The sequence below is a fragment of the Coturnix japonica genome, chromosome 23 (assembly GCF_001577835.2).
Source record: "Coturnix japonica isolate 7356 chromosome 23, Coturnix japonica 2.1, whole genome shotgun sequence".
Lineage (NCBI taxonomy): Eukaryota > Metazoa > Chordata > Aves > Galliformes > Phasianidae > Coturnix > Coturnix japonica.
In genome coordinates, this window is record NC_029538.1 from 3,024,775 (window position 1) to 3,048,056 (window position 23,282).

A 23,282-nucleotide genomic window follows, 5' to 3' on the forward strand; every position below is an offset into this window, starting at 1 on the left:
GGACATGCCTGGAGATGTCCCAAAGGAGGAGGTGGGAAAGGGGAGGGGGGAGTTGCCTGCAGCCTGGGATAGTTATCTGCTCGCTTTGAACAGAGCAACTGATGTACCTTTGGGGTTTTGCTTTCACACAAGTTCATCCAGTTCACCTACACACGCTGCTCGTTATTAATAGAATTGTTAGCAGGTTCACTCCACAGCTTGTAGGGAAGGTGTGCACATGGGTGGCAGCTGAAGACAGAAAATATTTGATTATATCTAATATTTATTTGGCTCGTCTTCCCAGGTGTGCTGCTTTGCAGATAATGAAGCAGGCAGCTTCGCAGAGGGAGGTACAGGCACACCCTAGCTGTGGGCTCCGGCTGTATTCCAGCATCAGCTCCAAGTGAGGAACTCGTGCTGCTGAGGAGTTTGGGCTGTGATCTGCAGAGGTGTGAACAGTTTTGTCACTGAGCACCTGGTCTCCAGAGGCACCTGTGTTCTCAGCACTGATGCAGAGCTGCTTTCCTGTCCTTGGACACATTCTTCCCTCCTTGATTCCTCTTTGGCCCTGATTTCTGTCCATTTATACAGAAGCTTATGGTTATATTAACTTAGTCTTGCTTGAGTGTACCTGCCCTAGTGCAAGCAGCTGTGCAGGTATAACCCATGCACTGCAGGATGATCTGATGTAGCAAAGCTTGTCTATGGTGTGTGTGGGGAATGGGTGATGCTAACCATGCCAGCAGCTGCTCTGCCCATAGCATGGGGCAGGAAGAGTCTGTCACAGAGCTGAGATTCAACTCAGGCTTGGGATTCAACTAGGGGCAGCTGAGGAACAGCAAAACAAAGGAAAAAACATCTCTAGAAATGATCAGGCCTCTCCACCAGCCTCCATGTGATGCACAGTAGTGCAGACTTCTCTTCCAACCTGCTCCACCACATCTAGACAGGAGCACGCAGGGGTGAGCAGTTCATTATTACTGAGCACTCCATTCTGCCCTCACATGCAGATACTGATCTCAATTTAGCTGTTCAGCCACGGATGCCTTTGAACTCAGACCTAGCAGAGAGGGCTGAATCTTTTCCATCTGATTCATATCCAGAGCTCCTGCTATTTACTCAAGCCTCTCGGGTGGAGACATTGGGCTGGAGAGCTTGTGGGAACAACTCCCTTCAAGTTCTAGCTGCAATCTGAAAGCTGTGGTGTAGGAAGAAAAACAGGGTAACCAGCCTGTCTTCAAAGTGAGCCTTTCTTCTCCCCAGAGCAAGTGTAGTTCTGACCCGATTTAACACCGGTGCTCTCACACAGAATGAGAGATTGGTACGCACAGCATTTCAAGCTCGTGGAACAGCTTTGCAAGTCCTTCTTCCCTGCCTCAGTGGAGCAGGTACATGTCTATAATAAGCACTTTCTCCAGTATGGTTACATTACAGGGTGGCAAGTGATTTTTCTTCTTCTTTCATCCGGATGGCCAAGTTTTCATGGCAGTCTTGACAGCTTTGCAAAGCTGGCTTTAGCAGTAACACGTGCTCCATGCACCCAGTGACCCTCCTGCAAGGTAATGCTTCCCCACCTGCCTCAGAGGAGCTGGCTGGGGACCTCTGGCCTTCAGAGCACTGTTTTAGCTTGGCAGCATGACTTCATTAGAATTTTCATTGCAAATTTAGTGCGTGAAATAAGTTTGGCTTCCAGCCTGGTGACTTGTCTAAGTCACCTCTGCTTTTAGCCTGCGTTCAGGATGAGCAAGAATGTCTTACTCAGTGGTAATCGTGTCATCTTGGATTTTTAAACCTCGCCTTTATTCCTGGCAAACCAACACCTAATTAGCTTGATAGTATTAAATGCACTGAATATTTTATGTGTTATCAGTTATTAATATATGTTGCTGATATAGGATTCTATTTGACTCAAACAAAGAGCCTTTCACACCCCACATGAAGCAAGCCTTACCTTGGCTGACTGCTGGGCAGATGGTGGCCTGATAGCCTTTATACTGCCCCTAGAAAGCATGGTGTGAGTAGGCTGGTTTCATGGGCTGCATGCCTGGTCACTGTGGTGCTGGGATCTCCCTACTCACACATCTTAGGCCATGAGTTAGAAGACACTGTGGCAGCTCTTCAAACTAATTGCACTGTGTATATTCGAGGAGCAGGCTTGTAATGTTTCTAAACAGGAAGACAAAAGAAGTGGTATGCACCAATAGTGCACCTGCCATGCAGTTGGATCCTGCTTGGAGCAGGCACAGTGCTGTGGCTGTTTGCTGAATTCTTATGGGTGATCAGCTCGGCCGAGCTGCATCGTGGTGCTGTAGGAGTTCTTTGGGGTATAAAGCAAGTCTCCTTTCCCGAGGAATTTTTTAATGCACCCAGATGCATAATAGTAATAGGAGCATTCTGCAAAAGGCAGGAGCTCAACCAGATTTACTTTAGAATAAAACAAATATTAAAGCTTATTTATAGCGCTGTGCTCTCCTTTCTATTTATGAAGCCTTGACATATTTATCTTTTATTTAGAAATTATTAGTCCCAAACTGGGCTCAGATGCTTCGTCTCCTTCCTGAATTATGAGCGAGGAAAAATAGCAGAGCAATGATGCCCCTGGACTGATGGCTTTACATCTTTAATCTAATTAATTTATGAGCATTTCCAAGGGACTCCCTCCTGCAGCACCCGAATGCCTGGAAATCCCACATTGTGAGGGATTTCTGTTGGACATTTTGTTCCGTCCTTCCTGCTAACGTGTTTCAAAACCTGTAGCATTCAGAATGAGTAAGAGTAAAACTAACGTGGTACAGATTATTAGGCCAAACAGAATAATTTCTCATGATTTTTTGTTGGTTTTGTTAGTCTCATTCTGATAAGATGCTCACTAACACCAGGATGAATGTCTCTATGGATTCTCCTATTGTATGTGGCCTCACCCTCACCCTGTTTTCTGCAACAGCAGAAGCAACATATCGATGTGTTATCCCAAAACTCTGCCTTGAAGGGTCTGGGGTTCTCTTGAGCTCCCTTTAGTTCCTATAAGCTTGCAGGAAGCAGCAGTAGATGTGCTGCATCAAAGCTATTCGAATCCACTCCATTTCAAATCTGAATTGCAGTCCTTTTTTCCATGGACAAGTGGGAACAAATACGGAAAACTCCTGAATTAGCATTTGCTGTTTGTCAGTTCTTTGCTCTCTGACAGAATCAGACTCATATTGGCTCTTTCTCTCCCTCCCTCTTAATTAATTTTCCTGTGCTGAGCAAGCGGGCTCCAGCGGCTTTTCTGCCATGTGCTGATTTCCCCGTCCCCCTTTGATGTGTCTCCTGAGAGGGGCAGGGCATGTTGGAGAAGCTCATCAGAGAGACCTGCTATGGCTTATTTTCATGCTGCCTTGGGCAGAGCTCTTCTCTATCCCCTTCTCTCACATTATTTCTCCTTTAGCTGCGACTCTATTGCCATAATACAGCACAAGTTTGTAAGCATGGAGCCTAAGGCCCACGTGCTGCATTGCTGGCATAGCACCTGTGTCCCAAGAGCCATCAGAAATGACAGCAATTGATGCCTTCCATAGGCACCGAGCACCCTTGCACCCTTTGAGAACCTCCAGCTGTCCCTTGAGCACCAAGCAAACCCATGGTGAGGCCTGGCACAGGGATGGGGACACAGCAAAGTCCTCCTCAGTGCGTGCATTTCCCCTTTGCTATCAGGGGATCTGCTGGAGAGAAAGCAGGCTGCTGACACCAGGGAATTAATGAGCTTTGAACAATGTTGATGCCTGCCTCTACGTGTATGAGTGTGTGTGCACAGAGCAGGCGCCGGGCTGCAGCAGTGTGCAGTGCTCCCCATCCCCTTCCCTGCTCCAAAGCAACCCATCACAGCTCGTCACTTTATGCCATATTTTCTGTCTCACTCTTATTTTTTTTTTCAAGGATAAAGCCAAGTAAATGTTGGATTTCGAATGCCTTCATTATTTAGATTTATTCATGAGATTCCCACTTGATATTTCTGTATTGTAAAAGCAGTTTTGTGAATGCTTTGTAGTAAAAATTTTATGGGAAGGTTGGAGATTTACTTTGTATTAATTAATTATTGAATTTCTGGGGGATGTTCCTGTTCCATGACGGGACACTCAAGTTGGCAGCACAACATGAAGCAGAAGTGTTTTGGGGGTACGATTCTCTGTTCTCAGATGAGTTTGTGGGTATATGTGCTGTATGTGTGTATCTGGGGGGGGTGAGGGGGGGGGGGAGAAGTGGTCCCTGAGCATCTCTTTCTTCAAGATTTGTCTTTTCCTGCTGACTGTTCATCAGCCTTGGACACAACCAGGATTTCTCTCCATCCCATGTTTCCCACACTTGAGTTACGTGCTGCTTGTTTCAGCTGCTCTTTCACACTCTGTAATGGCATGAGGCCAAAACAAGCTTGTAGCATCCTGACTCTGGCGTTTGCCAAGGAAATTAGCATGGTAACTCTATGCAGCAGGATTAGGACTCCAAACATTGCACTTCTTGGAGGTGAGCTGATTTGACCTCCCTTCCTTGGAGGTGTGGCTGCAAAACGTACCGCAGAGCTGCAAGAGGGATCATCTACCCTTCTGCTGAAGGGAAACACGTGCTGGGCAAAGTGATGAGTCCTGGGATGTGTGGAGGTTTCCTGCTCTGTGCAAGGGGAGATGATCCTGGAGCTGAGCAAGGGAAGGTTGCTGGAGAAGCAACTGGGGCCATTCCTGCTGCTGGCTGCCCTGGCAGCTGAAGGCATGATGCTTTTTCCACCCTGTCCTTTCCATGCTGTAGGGAGAGTGAGGATGCTCTGAAGGCACTTGGTGCTCGCTGCAGCTATTCTTATCAGTGTTTCTGAAAGCAGCATTTGAGCCTAAGGTGAATCTTGTGGCATGTTTGGTTTGAAGCAAAGCAGCGGATGCAACTGATGTCAAAGTATTACTGAATGTATCCTGCGGAGAGAAAGTAGTATTCTTTATTTGGGATATGGTGTATCTGCCTCATTGTAGCCAGGTTGACCAGTGGCTGGTTGTTTTCCCAGGCCCATCACCAGAAATACCTACTCTGTGCTAGGTAGGCAGAGCACTAAAAGAACATCAAAGCATAGAAATCCCTTGTCTGGGGAATGCTTTCAGAGTTCCTTCAGAAAAGCCAAGCTAGGAAGCTGGCAGGGCTCTGTAGGTGTCCCAGGGCACTGCCCTTTCCAAAATGGGAACTGGCAGATAGGTGAGGAAGGGAGCACTTCCCTGTGCAGTGAGCTGTGAGGAGCAGGGGAGCTGCCCCTCTCTTTTTCTCTGTTGAATAGCACAACAAATGTGCTCGCTGACCTTGTTAGTGCACAGGCTGGAGTACCCCGAGGCTGTGCCGCAGTGTACACTTTCCTTGTCTTTTTAATTGAACTGCCAATTATATGTTTTAGTGAAAGAACTGGAGGTAAACAACCCGCAAATCTGGTGGAGGAAAACGGTTAGCAAAGCCACATTTGCTAAAGCACATACTGCCTTGCCCTTTGTTATCTCCCTCTGGTGTGTACAGGCCTTTCTGTGGGTTTTCTATACCTACTGCAGCTGTGGGAATTCCCTCATTCTTATCCTGCCTTCAATTTGTTCCTCTCATCAGTCCAGGCCTTCTAATGCACCTCTTTAGTTGCTCTCTAAGAAATAATTGCAGAGTGCCTCTGCTCTGGGCTCTTCAGTAGTGCCCTGCTCTGCAGCCAGGGAAAAAGTGCTGTAGGGTTTGTCCTGAGCTGGAAGAAAGAGCAAGAATTTGGGATTCTGACCAAGCTTTGTGGGGAAGAAACCCACCCAAGCCCTTTACTCTGAGCTGAGCTGACCAGGAGAACCAGATGCATTTATCACTTTCTCTTCGAGGCAAGGATTTGGTCACTGTCTCCATTATTTCCCTCCTGACAAATGTCCTCTGAAAAATTTATGGCATCAACAACCCTATTATCTATTCCTCCGTGGCTTCCAATAGTCACACGAAGGCAGAACTTGCACCTCACTGAAAGAATAAGCGATTGAATGCTGTTGAATTATTGTTGTGTTGAAATGAAGGCAGCTTGACTGAACTGTCTCAGCAGCCGAGAGAGCATGACTATTCCAAATGAAAGGGTCTTGGTTTCACTAATTGGTATGAAGCGTTCCTTTGACCCTAATTAGCTGTTTGTAATTTCTCTGTGTGTGTGTATTAGAAACAAATTTGCATATCTGTAAAGGAGGAATGTGCCATTTGGAGCAGTGTGCCAGGGAGCAGCAGTGCAGCCAGGGTGGTTGGCACTGGGGCCATCTGGATGGGTGCCATCCAGACAGCTGATGACAGCCCTGAGCCAGCACAGCGTCTGACCAAGCTGGAGCTCCAAAGACATTGAGGTCAACAGTAAGAGTTAATTACAGTTTAGGCTTTCAGAAGATCCATCTTCACATAACTGTTTTGATAATCTTCTCAGTGTCTCCATCCTGGCACGTAGCTGCTGATCCACACCTCGGGGAATCAACTCTTCTAGAAGGAGATTCATCCTCTGGTCGTGACTTACCACACCATAATACTTCTGTTGTCACTTGCTTGGTGCTGCTGACAGCTTGTTTTCGGTGAGGGCATCTCTTATGGGATGAATGCTTCCATTGCTGCAGATAGAAGTTGCAGTGCTGAGTTACATCTTTCTCTGTCTGCAAAAATTGCCCAGGAGAGAGAACTTTCAGAAGCCATTTTCTGGACTGTGCCAAGGCAGAAGCTCCCAGGGAAAGGGACTCAACACTCAACACCCACTCCTGCTGTTTGCCATCTGTCCAGCTGAATTACCTTCACCTGATCCGACACTTGCCTCAGCTGATTAATCAGAGGTTCAGGCTGTGATTACCAGTTTCCCATAAAGGTAGCCAGGAAGAAAGAGAAAGGGCAATAAAGTCTACCTGGTACAGATTGCTTCAATCATGAATATTCATCACTGAAATGAGGAGACTGGAGTTTTCATCGCAGCTCCACCCACCCAACTGAAATAACTGTTACAGCTTTTTGCCAATAAACCACCAAGGGAAGTGAATGGAAGATGGAGCATTGCAGGTTGTGCCAAGCAGACACAAACAAGAGGTCTCCAGCAGCAGCAAAGAGGCTCTGGGTTGTATGACCCTGTATCCTTCAGCAAACACTGAGCATGGAGGGTACTGATGGCTGGGACTTCTATTCCCTTCACTTGCTGCTATGTCCCATCCTCCAGGGCACCATGTGGATCATCCAGCACCAACCTTTCCTTCTGCCTCCTTTTGGATGGCTGCAGCAATCCCCTCCTGCCCACTCTGCTTGGATTCCTTGTCAGTTCTGTATCAAAACACCTCAAAATCCTTTGCTGCTGGTTTTAATTACAAGCATGTTAGCTGCTTCTCTCCATGTAATTACTAAAATGAATGGGGAAAGCAGAGATGAGAGGGTGTAAATGCTCTTCGCACAGAAATGCAATTACGTCCGCGGGCATCTTTCCAACTGCTCTGTATGTTATGTAAAGTTTTGTGTATGTATGTATGTATGAATTAATGAGGATATTTATGTTTTCCCTTCTTACCTTCACAATTTATTCATTTCAGGCATATTTTATAAGGTATTTGTGATTATTAGGTAGACAGATCGGTATCTTCTTTAGGCACAGTTGTATCTGCCTCAAAAACCAAAGAGAAGAGATTACACGATTATGCTGATGTACGTGCACTATCAGCTGCTATCTGATCTCATGTGCTGCTAATCTTCTGAACTCAGTCTGAGTGTGAAGAGCCTTTGAATGACCTGAGAGGTGTGACAATGGGGAAACACTCACACCTGAGCATCATTTCTCAGAGGACTTGTCCTCCCTGTGAAATTACATCAGGTTGCTCACAGCTGAGATTCTCCTGCATTGGCCTGGCTGGAATAAAAGCAGCAGCATGTAGCAACTCTATGTTTCATCCTGAGATGGGTTGAGCTGTTTTGTGAGCTCTACTCCTTTTGGGATGTGTGATAAGGATCACAAGGAAAGCCTGCAATACAATGGTGAGTTGACCAATCTAGATGTTATAATGTTATACAGCTCCTGGGATCTGAATGGCAGCTCTGCAGACCAAAAAGTAGATGCAATACCCACAGGGAGTCAGAACATGAATAGAAGAACTGGTGGTTTGGTGGTGGATGTTTCTCAGTCTAAACACTACAAACACTGGTGAAGAAAAGTGTAAGCATCAGATGCATTCTTCTAGTTGGTTCTTGGAGAGCTGCCTTCAATCCTGTTCTTGCTGCCTTGGTTCAGGTCTCCTTGCAGTGGCAATGCTGAAATAAATGTGAGATAAGAGCAAATTCTGGAGACAATCAACTCAGAAATCACTTCTGTTGTTAAAGATAGAAAGTGGAATCCAACTTCGGTGTAGTTGATAGGAAGTTTCTTTTTGCTATTCCACTCCTTGAGGAGGCTGTGAGTTAGGAAATGCCATTGTGCAGTGTGCCATGTGGGCAATGTTTCAGTGGTACTGTGCTCATTAAAGTGATCTAGAAGCGAAAATACAGTGTTACTCCCTGTGAAGGGTATGTGTTTTGGAGATCAACTGGAAACTGGCTTAACTGAAGAGCTAAGGTGGATGATAGGGCATCAAAAATGGGCAAAGTGTGCTAAAGCAGATGGAAAGAGTTTCTACCTTAATACAATTAAGATTATTTTGAGCCTGCTGTTTGTGCTGCCTCTGTGCTTAAAAATTGTTGTTTCTTATTTCCAACTTAATTTTTGGGTTTTTTGCTGTGATTCCTCAGGGGTATTGAGAGGAAGCTTTTATGCAAGGCAGTGATTTCTGAGATTTGTGGGACAAGCCTGGGTAAAATTCAAATGCCTGTGTGATTTAATTCATTCGGAGCTGTTGCACTAAATCACAGTAGCTGTTGCTGACATCCAGCCCACAGAAACCTGGAAGCTGATGATATAAGTTTATCTGCGTATCTACAGGTGAGAACTCAGACAGCCTTGAATTGCAGTGCAAGGCATTTGCCTCTCCTCTGAATATATTTGGGAAATGAGCAGGGTCTGCTTCTCTGAGAGCTCTGACAGAAGGCTTGCTGTGCTTTTTCCCCTTGAAATAAATTGTCCTCAAGGTTGTGTTGTATTCCAGAGTATCATACAACAGGAACCTTCCCTCTCGTTCCCAGCAGCCCAGGTTATTCAGGAACACAGATCAGGGAGCCAAAAGCATTCATACATTACTGGTGACAGGGTCACACTTACCAATAGCTAAGTAAGGACTCTGTAGGTGCTGGATCTGTGCTTTCCCTTCTGCAGAATCCCTCAGCTGCTGGGCTATGGCTGAGCCTGCAGTGATGTGGGGAAGGAGGGAGGGCCAAGCTGTCCTAAGTAAAGAAAGAAAGGGTAGCTTTCTTCATTCTTGCTTTTCCTCTTGAGAAACAATTTCAGAAGTTACAGAAGTAAAGGGCTCAGATCAGGCCCCTCAGCTTGGAACATGCTGTCTGGATGCAGTGCATAGGAAGTGGGATTTTCTGTGGGTTCTTTGTAAGTCTCCTGTTATAGGTTCAGGAATTTGATTTGGAGCATTTACCTGCTGTGTGGGATTACATGCAGGAAGACTTTGGCTGGAAGAAATAGGGTTTAACACTGAGGTTCTGCTCTATTCCTGACTCTATTCTCTGTAGCAGCTGTACCAAAGCTCAGCACTGAGCTTCTGTTATGTGCCACTGCAGTGGTGCTTCTCCTTCTTAAACACATTTTTCCTCCTTAAATCTGTTTTCCTAACTTTATTTTTGGATGAACTAATAAATAAGGTCCTCTATTAGGATAAATTGAGTTCTTGCACAGCAGCTCTAAGGTGCAAATTACAGTTGGAGCAGGAAGCTCGAACAGTTCCCATATTTCATAAGGAAGCTGTAGTTGGCTCTGGCATTGCTGGGGAACTCCCTGCCATTCCGTGGGGCAGCAGGGGCCACGTCAGGGCAGTTCCTGGTGGGGCAAACATTCCTGGGGCTGAGCTCAGGGTGCAGCCACTATGCCCATGCAGTGGGCATTGCATCATGTGGAGGGCAGCTGGGGAGTGAAACTGGGGCTCAGGCTGGGAGAGAGTCCAAAACAACACTGAGCTCTTAGCTGTTGTCCTGTGCTCTACCACCTGTGTGCCTGGGAACAGCAGAGCTTGTGGAAAGGCTCCAGTAAATTGTAGGTGTGGAGTGAAATGCCTGGAGAGCAAGGGGAGGGCAGGCGGTGCCAACCTTCACCGCTGCCTTATTAAATTGAAGATGAAAGGATGAAAGAACTCAATCCTCTTCCAGCCTCTCTGCAGACAGCCCTGAATGAAACTTCTTGGAATCCTGTGAGCTGCTCTGCTTTGCTGAGGGGAGGAACACAGCTTTGCATACATGCAACACAGTGCCGGAATGCGGACAGTGGTAGAGGGTGGGAGCAGGATACAGACAGTGAGCTGACTGTAGTAGTGTGGGGCTCCCCTTAGATGCTATGGGGAGCAAAGCCCTGCTGTGCTGCCAATGTCTGCTCCTATGTTCCCGAACTCCCCCATGTTGGGTTTCCTACTGGAAAGCTGAATCACTTTCCCAAGCGTCTCTACTTTGAAGCTTCCCTGCTCTGCTCAGTAGCCAACACCATCTAATAGGGAAAGCAGCTGGTGTGCTTCTCCCAGGGAGCACGAGCAGATTCTCTGCTGTGTGTCAGCTGGGCAGAATGTAGTGGTTTATCTCCCCCATGGTGGGGATGAGGGGGGAGGGAGAAACAACCAAACAGAGCTCACATACAGTTAGGTGGGGGATTGTGTCATGGTTATGCTTTGCTTTCTCCGTTCACTTCTACCCTGGCTTTGGTCTGATAAATTTGCTTGCTCCTCTTGCTGCAAGGAGATCTGATAGATGTTTTAATTGTTTAATTAAAAATGGAATAAACTGCATAGAAGAAGCCCCCCACCCCCAACCCCTAATGCATGCTGTGCCTCCCAAACCTGAGCTCATTCCCATCTGAGTGGCTGATGGGTATTTTTGCTCCCTGTGGTGCAAGATGCGTTTTTTCTCCTGCTCTATCTGACAATGTATTTGCATCTCGTGCTAAACAAGTGAAGCAAAGCCCTCTTTGAAGTGCAGAAAGCCTTTTTTTTTCAAAGGGGAAGCACAGAGTGTGGCATGTTGGCAGTGCACTTGGTTTGAATTTGTCTCGAAATGCTGAGATGCCTTTTGTGCGTCTTTATAATTACATCATTAGCACCTTTAAAGTCTGTTCCACGATCTATTTAAAACGTTCTGGGTAGAGATTCCAAGGCAGGATCGTATCTGACCGGATGGCAGAGAAGCAGGCACACCTCATGGGACAGTTCTGACCCATGTAGCATCACCCAGCCTTTATGAAGATAGAGCTGTCTGCTGCCCTGTGCGCTCCTCCTGCGGGCTCTTATACAGACAGAAGGGGAACTCCCTTTAAACAGCCACTTCCTTAACCTCCTCTCAGGCCTTCTGAAGACTCATCTTTGATGCTTGCGATTCCCTGCCAGCTGGCAGTGCTGGGCTGTTGCTGAGCAGAGTTCTGCTTGCTGCACACAGCGTTGCTTGCTTTCCACTTCCTCCTCCTCCCTCCCCTGCAGTCCGTCTCCTCCACCTGCTGCTGCTTGTTCTGATCTGGTTTGGGAGCACTTTGGGGCAGGGACCGTCTGATTTGCAGCGTGTCTGCATGGCCCCCAGCGCAACGAGGTAAAAGCTATTAATTCAAATCATCCTATTTTTAAATGCAGCCTTATGGGATCAATACAGCTGTGCTATTAATAACAGCTACAGTATGGTAACTTGGTACTGTGCATCAGCTTAGACTGGCCCTGAAGCCTGTAGGAGAAAGGGTAATATCCTCACAACTGGAACCAGAGCTGGATTTGAGTTCTCCATGAGAACTTTGCTGTGCCTCAGATCCCTGTTCCCAACCACTGCAGGCCAATGAAGTAGCATCACAATTTAATTTTTTTTCCCATTTTCTCTGCTTGAATTGTGATTCATCTTTATTACTTCTGTGTTGACCAGCTCTAAGTAAATAGTAAGACTACCGGCAAGCATGCAACTACTCCAGTGTGCAAGATCAGGATGGCATGTCCTGCTCAGGTGATGTTCTTCAAGCACCTGCAGAGCTGAATCCTACCCTGGATTTGGTGTGCAGGCAGGGTGGCTGTTTTCCTCATGGGGACAGAGGGTCCTGCAGGTTGTGCTGTCACCTGCTAACAGAGGCTGGGAGAGGAGCTGGGCTGCCAAGAGCATCCCACAGCAGCTCAGTGCTTTTGGGCAGCCTGTCACTGCCGCTGGTGCAGTATAGCCCTGACATGGTATCATCCTAGGGTTGTTTCTTGCAGACTGCCAAAGGCTGTTTCAGTGTGATGTTGTATCTGTCATTAAACATATGTACCCTAAGACAATACTGCAAAATGACATCTCTGAGCAGTGAACTTGAGGATGAATTAGACAAACATAGAAACACAGGTGTCTGCTCTTGCTCAGCAACACTGCTCCATAGCACTTCTGTCCAATTGGCTGCCATGAGTTTTCTGGAGGATTCTGTTTCATACAGCTCTGAATACTGCATAGTAGGCAAAGCTGTCAGGGTCTCAGTGTGGTCCTGTGAGTGTGTACTGTATAGGAATGGGAGATGCATCTCTTCTGCAAAGGCTTGTCATGCAACCAGTGTTGAGTTCTCACAGTGATGCTGGATCCCAGGCATGGTTGGGCAGTGTAGCCCCAGACTGCCATACCCAAACCAGGAGAGGACAGTGGATATAGGCATACAGCTGCCTTCCTGTGGCTCCAGTGAGTGACCCATGTAAGCTGCTTGCTCCAAGGGAAGGCGTTAGTCCTTTGCTTTGCCCCTGGGGAGGCAGGTCCCATGGAGCTCCATGTATCTGAGCTCTTGAGCTGTGCTGGTGGCTAAACCTGCACCACTCTGCACCCCAAGGCATGGTCTGGGTAGCTCATAGAATGTTGTGCCCTGCTCTGACTTCTGTCTGGAGACTTTCATGTTGAAAGGTTCCTCCCATCCCATCTGCCCTAACTGTGCTTATAATGAAGAAGAAGCATGTGCTTGGTTTGATATTCCTGCAATATGGTCTGATTACCTGTCTCACAGGTAGCCCATTTTCCTGCCATGACCTCTTTCTTCTGGAGTTGTGCTGGCTCTGCATGGCTTTGACACCCACCCTGAAGAGCTGGAGCACTCCAAAGAGTGGCACAGAGTGCTGTCAGTATGCCCAGGTTGCTGCTGTTCTGCAACCAGACTAATTTACAAGGGAAAAAGTGGTGAAAGTCAAGGGGAAGTCCCTTATGGTCCTGATCTCAGGGATGATGAGAGTGGCTTTGCCTGGGCTGGTCTGGCTGCTTCATCTATCCTTCTGCGGTGCTTTCAGTAGAACTGGGAGTAACTTGTTAAACAATTCAGCAAGCATAAAGCAAAGAACAGTTGATCACTCACAGATTCAGTGGCTGCTCATCCTCTGGGTATTGCTGCCCCTCTGTCCTGTGCCATCCAGGACAGCTCTTACATCAAGTTTCCATTTTGTTCCATTCTTGGTTACAAATCAAATCCCTTTCTCTCCGACCTCTCCCGTTCCACCATTCTGTGCGCCATTGCTCTCTTGAAGGTAAATCATTTTCCCCATGGTGTGAGCATAGAACAACTCAGTGGTTTTCCCCATGAGCAGGACTGCTCCTGCTGCCCTTCCTTTCTATTCTGGAAACACAAACGATGTTTCTTCAGACATGAAGGTAGCACTTAGGCTTCCCATCCAGTCTACCCTCTGGCCTGGGCTTTGTAAATGTAAGTGCAGATTATGAATGCATGTGCGGTGTCTGATATTTCTAGGAAGAATACTTTATAACTGAAATCTCTCTTCTCCTGGGGATGAAAGCAAAACAAATTTAAGGATTAAATCACACAGAGGTATAATCCCCAAGGGAAACTTACTTTAGTTATTATGATTATATTACGATGTACGCCTCGGTACAGCAGAAGCTGTGTGAATACCATTTCAGTGGGGAATAATTTTTAGTCTTACAGCCTATAGTACATTATAATGCATTTCTGGGAGCCTGATGAATAATAACTGCAATCCTCAGATTTCTTTGCTTTCTTTAGTTACTTTGGTATTCCCCACCTTCCTTTTTAAAAGAGAATGGAGGAGAGCAAGATGCGCTTAAAACAAAAACTTGCACTAAGTTAGAGAAGTTTGAAGCAAGCATTAATTTCAAATCTCTGGATATACTTCATGGTACAAAATGTTTATGTGGTCTGTGAACAAGTAACAGTGTAAGACACTCCATGCAGTCTACTATGCTTGTGTTCTGTTGTAAGACCTGAGTGACCCAATCGGGCAGAACTTTGTGGGTGTTTCTGTAAGTGTGGGAAATGAGACCCCTCTGCATATAGTAGATGCACGTTCTTGCTCCCATGAGCTCCCTTGGGGCAGCAGATGAGCCCCCCAGAGCCCACTGTGCACCTGGTACTAGGGTACAGCAATGTGCTCAGGGCTGTATGAAACCTTGGCTCTTTGTGCTTTCATCCCTCTGTAATGTAAGAGGGAAATCGACAGCCCTAACTGTCAGAAAACTGAAGTCCTGAGATTTCAGAGGACACCCTTGGCAGATGTAGCTGATGCTGGAACCAGTATGAAATACATGAGACTATTTAAAAGGAAGACAAAAAGAAGTGATCCCAGTGTAGCCAACAAGTCAAATATACAATCAACAAGGCTCTTTAAAAATGCTGTACTAAGGAACACATGCATCTCCATATGAGTGGCTGGTGAGATGCTCTAGAAAGCTACTGGTTGACTAAGCATCAGCATTTCCCATCTACACAGCCAGTCCTTATCCTGCCCTGTGAACATCATATTTCCCTCTGTGTATACCAGAGGTGTTTACAGATGATCAAGTAAAGTACAGGCAAACTAAGTGACTTGACCAAGGTCACACAAAGAGTCTGTCAGAGCAGGAACTTGAGCACAGGTCTCCAAAGCCCCAGGCTGGTGTCCTTACCATTAGATCATCCTTCCTGTGAAGACTGAAAATCCATATTGGTTGCATCGTTGCACTGTATACCGCTTCAGAACAGCTGCCCCTAGAATACTGTGCTCCTTGCAGAGCACTTCATTACCAGGAAGATATTGATTGACACGTTGGAGGGAGTTCAGAGAAGAGCAACAAAAATAATTAGGGAGTGGAGAGATTGACTTGAGAGATTGATTTATGAGGGAAGATTAAGTGAGATAAATATGTATAGCTTGGCTTACCTGCAGCTGAGGATGGTACATGGTAAGTCTGCAAATATTTAAGGGGTGCAAACAATCAGGAGGAAGAATTACCACTGCTGGTATGGTCTGTTGGGAGTTTGGTGAGGCCACATGCAGTGGTTGTATGGAGCCCTTTTACAGCATGGCTGGGCCACTGGTCCTGCCCCTTCATGTAGGGGAATGAATGGCTTCTAGAGCTATGAGGTTGGTGTAGAAGGGGAAGCTCCACTGGGGATGTGGCTGGAACATGCAGGATGCTGAGCTTTATCCTACAGGTGATGGAGTGTGACTCCCAGCCTGGAGCAGCAGGATCCACAGTCTCAAACCCATATGAAATGGGCAATGTATTGTAGAGGAAATAGAAGAAATATGGTTAATATCCCTTACATCAGTAAATGTCAGTTGCTATGGTAACTACAGTGCTTGATTATTATGGAATAGCGGACCAAGAAGCCAGGTACAGCTTATGGAAATTCTTAGTAAACCTGGGTTGGGTGATCCCAGCTTTGACTGAGCGTAATAACAAGTAGGAAACAAACTAGTCCAAATCTTGAAACAACTTCTAAAATTGCCTTTTTGAAGGAGAAAGTGGGACTCAGCAGCAAACCCTCTATGATGTTGAAGCTTTTTGTGGGTGCTGATGGCATTCACCTACTGATGTCAAATAGCCGTGGCCCAGGGCATGCAGAGCGTCACAGCTTGGCTGCTATATGTGTTTTCTAAGTGCTTTCAAATAGTTTGTTTTTGAGTTTTAGGTGTCTTTTTTTAATGCAGCCTTCTCTTAAGGCTGTGTGTATGTACTAAATTCACGGGCAGGTGGTGAAGTCAGCAGGTATTCAAGAAATGTTCAGATGTTGTGTTGAGGGACGTGATTTAGTGGGGAATATTGGTGGTAGGTGGATGGTTGGACTGGATGATCTTGGAGATCTTTTCCAACCTTGGTGATTCCATGGTATTAAAACCTGATCAAACCAAGAAGAACCTCTTTATACATACTGAAATCCTCACTGAGATGTCAGCACTCCAGACTTAGACATAGGGCTTACAGCATGGACACAGCTCTTTAACTGAGAGACTTGAGGTTGCTCAGCCTTCCTGTCCATGAAGACACTGAATGCCACTGAAACCCCTGGGGGTGCTTTGTTTCAACAGGAGGATGGAGGAGCACTCGGTGTCCTTACCCTCAGTATTCTGTGTTAGGAGAAAATGTTATTTCCTAACAGTTTTGTATTTCACTTCTTAATGGAGAGAAGTAGGCACTGATCACAGTCAGTGTGCAGGTTGCCCTGTGTTGGTGCCTTGTAGCTGCCCTCAATTTCTGCACCTCACTGACTTGTAACCACATGGGACTGTGAATAGAGATTATTTCTGTGCACTGAATGAGGTGGGTGAGTTCCTTCAGCACTTCCCTGCCCTGCCCCATCCACCTGTGCCCATGGAGCAGCCCCTTCTCCAACTCATGCCTCGCGTGTTCCCATCTCTTTCTTTTCTTTCCATTGCAAGCTCAGTTTGTAGTTATACAGTCAGGTCTCCACAGAGTAATTTACTGGCAGAATCTCTCCCAGAATCCAGCTTGAAACCAAGCTGTAAAAACAGCTGAGAGTGTAAATAATTCATGCAGACAATATGACTTTTTTATGTAAATTCGGTGCATTAACCCTCTATTATAATGATGGACGACAGATATGGGCGACGTTGCCTTGGTAAGAGCTAATGGATGGCCACCATAAATTCACTGCACATTTTATTGTGTTGCTGGAAATTGTGCCTTCAGGCAATGCTGTTTACTTTTATGTAAAACTCAGGGTTCCCTAAATATTACAAATATTTTACATCAGACTCCTCAGCATTTGGGCACAGCACACAAATCAAGCTTTCTTCATCTGAGTTGTAATTAAAGGTTTGTTGTTTTGTGTGTGTTTTTTTCTTCGGAGACAATTATCTAAAACTATAAAGAGAAATATTTTTCCCCTTTAGATGTTCAGTCATTGACTTATTAGCAAAACCTTTGAAGAAAGATATTAAATAACTGCAGCGTATAACTTTGCATTAGGCTGTGTGTCGTATGCATAGCAAATTTGGAAATAGTTCCTTGTTACTAGTTTTTATTTTTTACCATTCCTTGTGCTTAGTTATACATAAAATATTCCAACCCCCCCCCCCCCCATACCCCGTTGCATATGCTTCTCTCTGTAATTCATTTCTGCTTTATCAGGGTAAATCTCTGAACCGTGTCCTTGAGGAATTCAGTCTCAGTAAACATGGAAACTTTTGTTCATTTCAGGGAATTCTGAAGATTGATATTCCTCTTTATTTTGTTACTTTTTGGTTTTGTGACTGTTTTGCACGGGCCTTCAATGAGTAAATTGGGCTGATACACGTGATTTGATCAACACAAATGAGTTTCATGTGTTTAAAGGCATATATTTAAAAACTATAGAGGGAGGGAAAAAATATAGCCATTATTGCAACTATGCAATTAATTCACCTTAATAAAACATTCAGTTTAATCTCATTGTACACCGCAGCTTTGGGAAAAGAAAACAAAAGGTGAAAAAGCAGTTGTATGTAGCAAAGGATCCTACTGCTTCCAGCAGAGGGAATGGAATCCCATCCGTAACAAAGGCAGGTGATGCTGAGAGCTGTGACAAGCCTGTCCCAATGGTTGCCTTGAGGACCCAATGACCAGAAGGGCCTCTGTTGGAGCTCTGAATGGGGGACTCATCAGAAGCTCTCTTGGAATCAGCACGGGGAATGGTGTAGGTTAGTTGTGCCGAGGCATGTCCTCCCCATCTCCTTTCAGAAGAAGGCAGCTCTGGTTTTTGGCAGTCCTTATTTTGATACCTGTATGGAGAAAGGCTGCATGAGGTTGAATAGGAGTGGTTTCAGTGCAGCAAGCTTGAGGAGAAGACCATTCTGTGGGAACTAAATAGAAGTAGCATTGCAAGAGGTTCTTTGTTTTGGTTTTTACAATGAACTGAATAAGAGGAATGCAGCAGCTACCCCAAAAAGAGGAAAAAAAGCTAACAAAATCAGTCTTGTCATTCACACAGTGTATTAAGTAAAGGTTTAATTGCACATAACCTATTAATAATTGGGTTTATTTTGTTTCCTGGCTACGTGTGCTGTTTTCAGCTCTATTAGGAATGTCACAAGGTGAAAGTGCATCAGTTTATAACCAAGGGCATTGACTTACTTTTTTTCCCAGTCTCTAATATTGACTGGGATTCCTAAATTTGGACTTTCAGATTTTGCACCTTATTCTTCTGACGTGTTTTACTGCCCTGAAGCCACTTTGCAAAATTCATAGCGGCTTTCTCATGCTCTGGTGCTTCTTGGGACCAATTCAATCTTGAACAATAGATGTGTGTGCAGTAGAGCCGGGAAATGTTACGCTGGAGATCCTGGGCTTATTCCCCAATAACATTTTGATTTGTAAAGTATTCCACTACACAAAACACACACAGGAGACAACATTAAAAAACATTAGAGCCCATAGCCTGCAAGACAGAAAGGTGGCTTACAATACAGATGGGCAGAGTGGCTTGAGATACAGGCAGGACACACTAATAATCATAGGAAATGTTTTTGATGTTTTACCTTCTTCGGCTCTTTAGCAAATCTCCTGGGACAGTGTTTTGCCTTTAAAAAATAATAATTCAGTGGCATCCAGACAAACGATTCTTTCCTATTGTTTAAGATAATTGGGGTTTGTGGTTTGGAAAGGAGCATTTCCCAGCCCTGTACCCACGTGGGGTCGCTCAGAGCAGAGCTCTGATGGGGGTCAGATGGCAGCTTTGTCTTTACCCGCTAGCAGTTTGATGCATTGGAAGGAGGAATTATGTATAACCCTGGAGGTGTACTTTTTGGGTGGGATATCCCTGGATCCAGGGGTCAACACTGTGCTCTGGTCAATGAGAAGCAGAGCTACAAGGCATCATTCTGCTCGAGTACGTGATTTAGAGGTCAAGTGTTCTGAACTCTTGAATATTAATGTAGATGTCTGTCACCTGTCCTGGGCAATTTTATGTAATATGTGGCAAGCTTTAGAAGGCTTTGGTTGCACTGAGGAAAAGAGCACTTTGCTCCCAGTGCTGCTGCCCCAGCTGTGTGTGTGCACCTCAGAGGTGATAAAAGGAGAGTATGGTGTGCTTTTAGGTGGAAAGAGGGCTTGAAAGCAGTTGGGCTGCCTTGTGGGGTTGTGGGGGGACACTTCTCAGTGATTAAGGCATCACTAGGTCAGGCCAAATGCACTCCACAATTAAGTATTGCTGCAAATCTGAGAAGGGCAATTGGGATTCATCTATGGAAATTCAAGAGCCTTTCTTAATAATTTACTCCAAGCTCACTGTATTCTTGTATTTTTCACTGGATTTCTTATGAGGCTTTTTCATACCGACTTGGTACGTCACCCTTAGGTCATTCACTCATCTCCTCCTCAATCTGCTTACATAGATTTCTAGACTTTGCTGTCAGTTTTGAAGCTCCTCAGTGATTCTCATAGTTTTTCCCTGTCAGAAAAGTGTACAAAATCCAACCCACCCTTTGTCCAATGTCATCTGGATAGCCTAGATGGCCTCTCCAGCCACCAGCTCTGCCTGTACTCTATCTCTGCCTTCCTTCCATGAGTGTGATGGGGACAGAGGGACTTGTGGACCTCTTGGAAAGCTCCCAAGGTGCTGGGGGAGCAAAGAACCCCTCCTGAGCACTGGGTGAGTTTTAGCTTTAGTAACCTTTAGCTTTAGTAAACCTAAAGGGCACACCCCTTTCTAATCTCTAAATGCAGCATTGTCAATACAGAGAAAAGGTTTCTGCTCACCCTCTACTTCTCTATTTAATACATTTAAGTACTGCACTCTACATATGAAGAATAGTGATGTTATCAGAAAGCATTCAAAAACATATGTTTTAATGAAATGTGTTGACAACTGCTGAAGTAAAGTTTTTGTTAAGTCTCAAGAGTTTAGCCATGACAAGCAGTATTAATGAATTGAATTAATTAAAAAGCATTTCAAGATGAAACGGGGCCTGTTCTATGTAAAATGCTCTATACATTAGACAAGCATTATGGAAATCACTGCTTTGTACTGCACTGTAATGCAGCCATTTATAAAAGCTTCTCAAGATCCATGGATAGCAGTAATTTGGGCTTAGCGTGTCTTTGAAATTCATTGAATACAGCATGTGCTATTTAAAAGCATGAAATCTGGATAGTTCCACTGCCATCAAAGTTCTCATGGCTTGGAGAAAGGAGAGGGAGCTCAGCACTGCTGGAATGAGCGATGATGCACATAGGGAGGGGGAGACCAAAGAGCATTTGGCCATCACCTGCAGAATGGTGCAGCTGCAGGCTGCCATGATGTTACAGAGCAGGCTCTCAGATTAGCAGCAAGCCAGGTCCCAAACTGCCCCAAAATGTGGGTGATCTCATGGAGTCATTTCTTTCATTCTTGCTGCTCCTCTGCATGTCTGCCCTGAGATCCCCTCCTTTATGTACCATACTTGGTTTTTAGCTCTTCTGCTTTTTGGATTGCTTTTTTGTCCTGAGTAATACCATCAACTGTGACCAGTGGCATTACAGAAAGATAAACTTATATTCCATATACAATATGCAGAACAATCATGTGGGTGCGCCCAAAGGGGGCCCTTCTCTTAGTGTATGGCACAATTAACTTGAGCATATGGCTATAGGGCTAAGAAGACAGTCAAGGTTAGCACAGTCCTGTAACTGCATCAGTTCTGCATTGCACATGGCAAAGTCAATCATAAAATGAGAGCTCTGCAGACTGCATTTCCAAGTGGGAAATAGCTATTTTTTTGCCCAAATCTCTTGGTTGAGTTAGCATTGTGACTTTTCCCAGGAAGCAAAGATTTGGGTGAGGGAGGTAACAACGTTAACTCAGAACACATTGAAGAACATATCTAATTAATGTTAAGTATCTGCTTATTGTTAATAAACATACAACCTGGGTGAAAGATGAGAGAGGAGCAGTGAACAGCAATGTGATTTCATAAATGCATGGTGAAGGTTCTTTCACTTCATGTGTTTTAAGATTTGGCTTGGAACTGACTATTTCAAATGGATGCACCTTTATCTGTGTTGTAATTTGTCTGAGTCTTAATAAAGGAAATTACATCCCTCAAGGAGAAGTAGCCACAAAACTGTCAGTAGCTTTCAAATGCTGTAATGTCTTAATACTGCCTATTCAACCAAGAATGTGACTGCTCAGTAGGGAAGAAGAAAAAAAATCCTAAATGCAAAATGATACAGTCAAGCTCCTCAAGCAATGTAAGCTGACACTTAAAGGATGGCAAAGTTTGCTAAACACTCAGCTGCTGCACGTGTTTCTAGAATTATGTTTGATACATTGCTTGGAAAGTCAGTAAATCTGACAGGCAGCCTTCTTGTTTAGCACAGGGGGTAACTCACTTGGCCCTGAGTATATTAGGAATAGAGCTACCAATGCTGCATCCCAAAATGCTCAGGGAGAACCATAAGCATGCGTGATTTTTTGCCTTGTAGAAAAAAGAATGAGCTCGCTCTGCTGCTTTGCTAAAGCACAAGCAATATGTTTGCACATGTCACAGTTAACATTTGCATTCAGTATCTGCATGGTGAGAGTTTCTGAGCCTGCTCCTACCTGTCAAACAGGCACAGGTAGCGTTTGTGTCTGACCAAAAGAAGTCTCTTCCCCCTGGCTAGATACTGTGCTCCATGCAGAGCAGAGCTGAAATGACGGCCAGCACTTTCAGCTTCTTTCAAACTCTTCTTGCTAACAAGGCTCTAGGAAGGACGTGAAGTCTTTTGTATGCAGCCACACTGTTTTTTAAGGGCTAAAGCTGCCTGGCCTTGATTAATTGAGTAATTAGGCCAAGTCGTGCTGGCAGGTGCTACCTGTGAGAGGTGCAGTGGTGGCACCTTCTGTGTGGAGGTAGGGAAATGGGTGGCACTGTGGCATGAGTTTGTGTGACTGCAGCTTTGGAGTGACCTGAAGTCTTTAGCCTCGATTCTCTACAAGGTTTTATTTAGTAGCACATGTCGTTCCTATGCAAGGCAAAGTCTTGATGCAGCTGTGTGTTCTGTGCTGGGCTGGGTCTGTGTTTTGATACAGTAAGCAAGAAATGCAGCAGCTGTGCAGGGATGGAGCTGAGTGGAAGGAAGAAGGGCAGTGAGACACGGTGGTAATGGAATAAAAAATAGCATTTGAAATTTCTTGCTGCGTAGATAAATAATAAATAAATAACCTCAGCACAGCCCAGATCAGCTGTAATGAGAAAGAGAGGAAGAAAATCAGTATCAGACTCTCTTGTTATGTCCAGAACCTCCGGGTGCAGTTGCCACAGCCCTGAGGCACTTGGTTGGGCACAATTCCCTCTATTGTCATTTACTTTTAGGAGTTGCAGGAGGAATCTTTTCAGTGGAGAATTATTTCTTGACTCTTGGGAGGGGTGGCTGGTTGGCTTTGGAACTGCACCTAAAGCATAAATCGGGGTACAGCTTTGTAACACACTTGGTTTTCATTCATTCAGTGGCAGCAGAGAGTAATACGTTGTAGTTAAATGAACACGAGAATTAATCACTTCAAATGATGCAATGTACTCAGACCACGTAACAAATATTATTTGAATTGTATTTAGTGAGGAGCGATACAGTTGCATTTCATCCTGAAATTCTGGCTGGAATCTGTATCTGATCCCAAGCAAAGTGATTTTGTATTCTCAGCTCAGCACACAGGAGAACAGCAATCAGGATTGCAGTAGCATCACCGAAGGGCTTATAGAACACTAGAAATTAATGAGCATTTCAGAAAAAAAAATATATCCTTGTAGCCTTCTTCAAGGAGAAATGCTGTATATAGTAAGGCAGAAGGGAGCACTCAAAACTGGGGGCACTGGCCAAGCTTGCAGAGGGCAGGCAGGTTCTCTGGGCAGATGCAGTTTTCTATTGCATGTGATATGAGATGATATGAGATGAGATCTGAGCCACCACTGAAAGAATGGCAAAGTCATCTCCAGTGTTTTTCTACTTTTTCCTTGTGCTGTTGCAGT

General features: G+C 45.1%; 2 long non-coding RNA genes across 2 annotated transcripts in view; one reads left to right on the forward strand and one right to left on the reverse strand.

Annotated features, from left to right (window-relative positions):
- Positions 1-4,208: 4,208 nt before the first annotated feature.
- On the reverse strand, positions 4,209-7,247 carry LOC107323854. Its single transcript, XR_001559357.2, has 3 exons — positions 6,876-7,247; positions 6,500-6,632; positions 4,209-4,916 (listed from the first exon to the last, which is right to left on the reverse strand). It is a non-coding gene; the product is annotated as an uncharacterized LOC107323854 (long non-coding RNA).
- Positions 7,248-7,595: 348 nt separating this feature from the next.
- LOC107324084 overlaps positions 7,596-23,282 on the forward strand; it is a 31,886-nt gene continuing 16,199 nt past the window's right edge. Inside the window, exon 1 of the long non-coding RNA XR_001559400.2 lies at positions 7,596-7,983. This is a non-coding gene — a long non-coding RNA (uncharacterized LOC107324084). The remainder of the gene's footprint in view (positions 7,984-23,282) is intronic.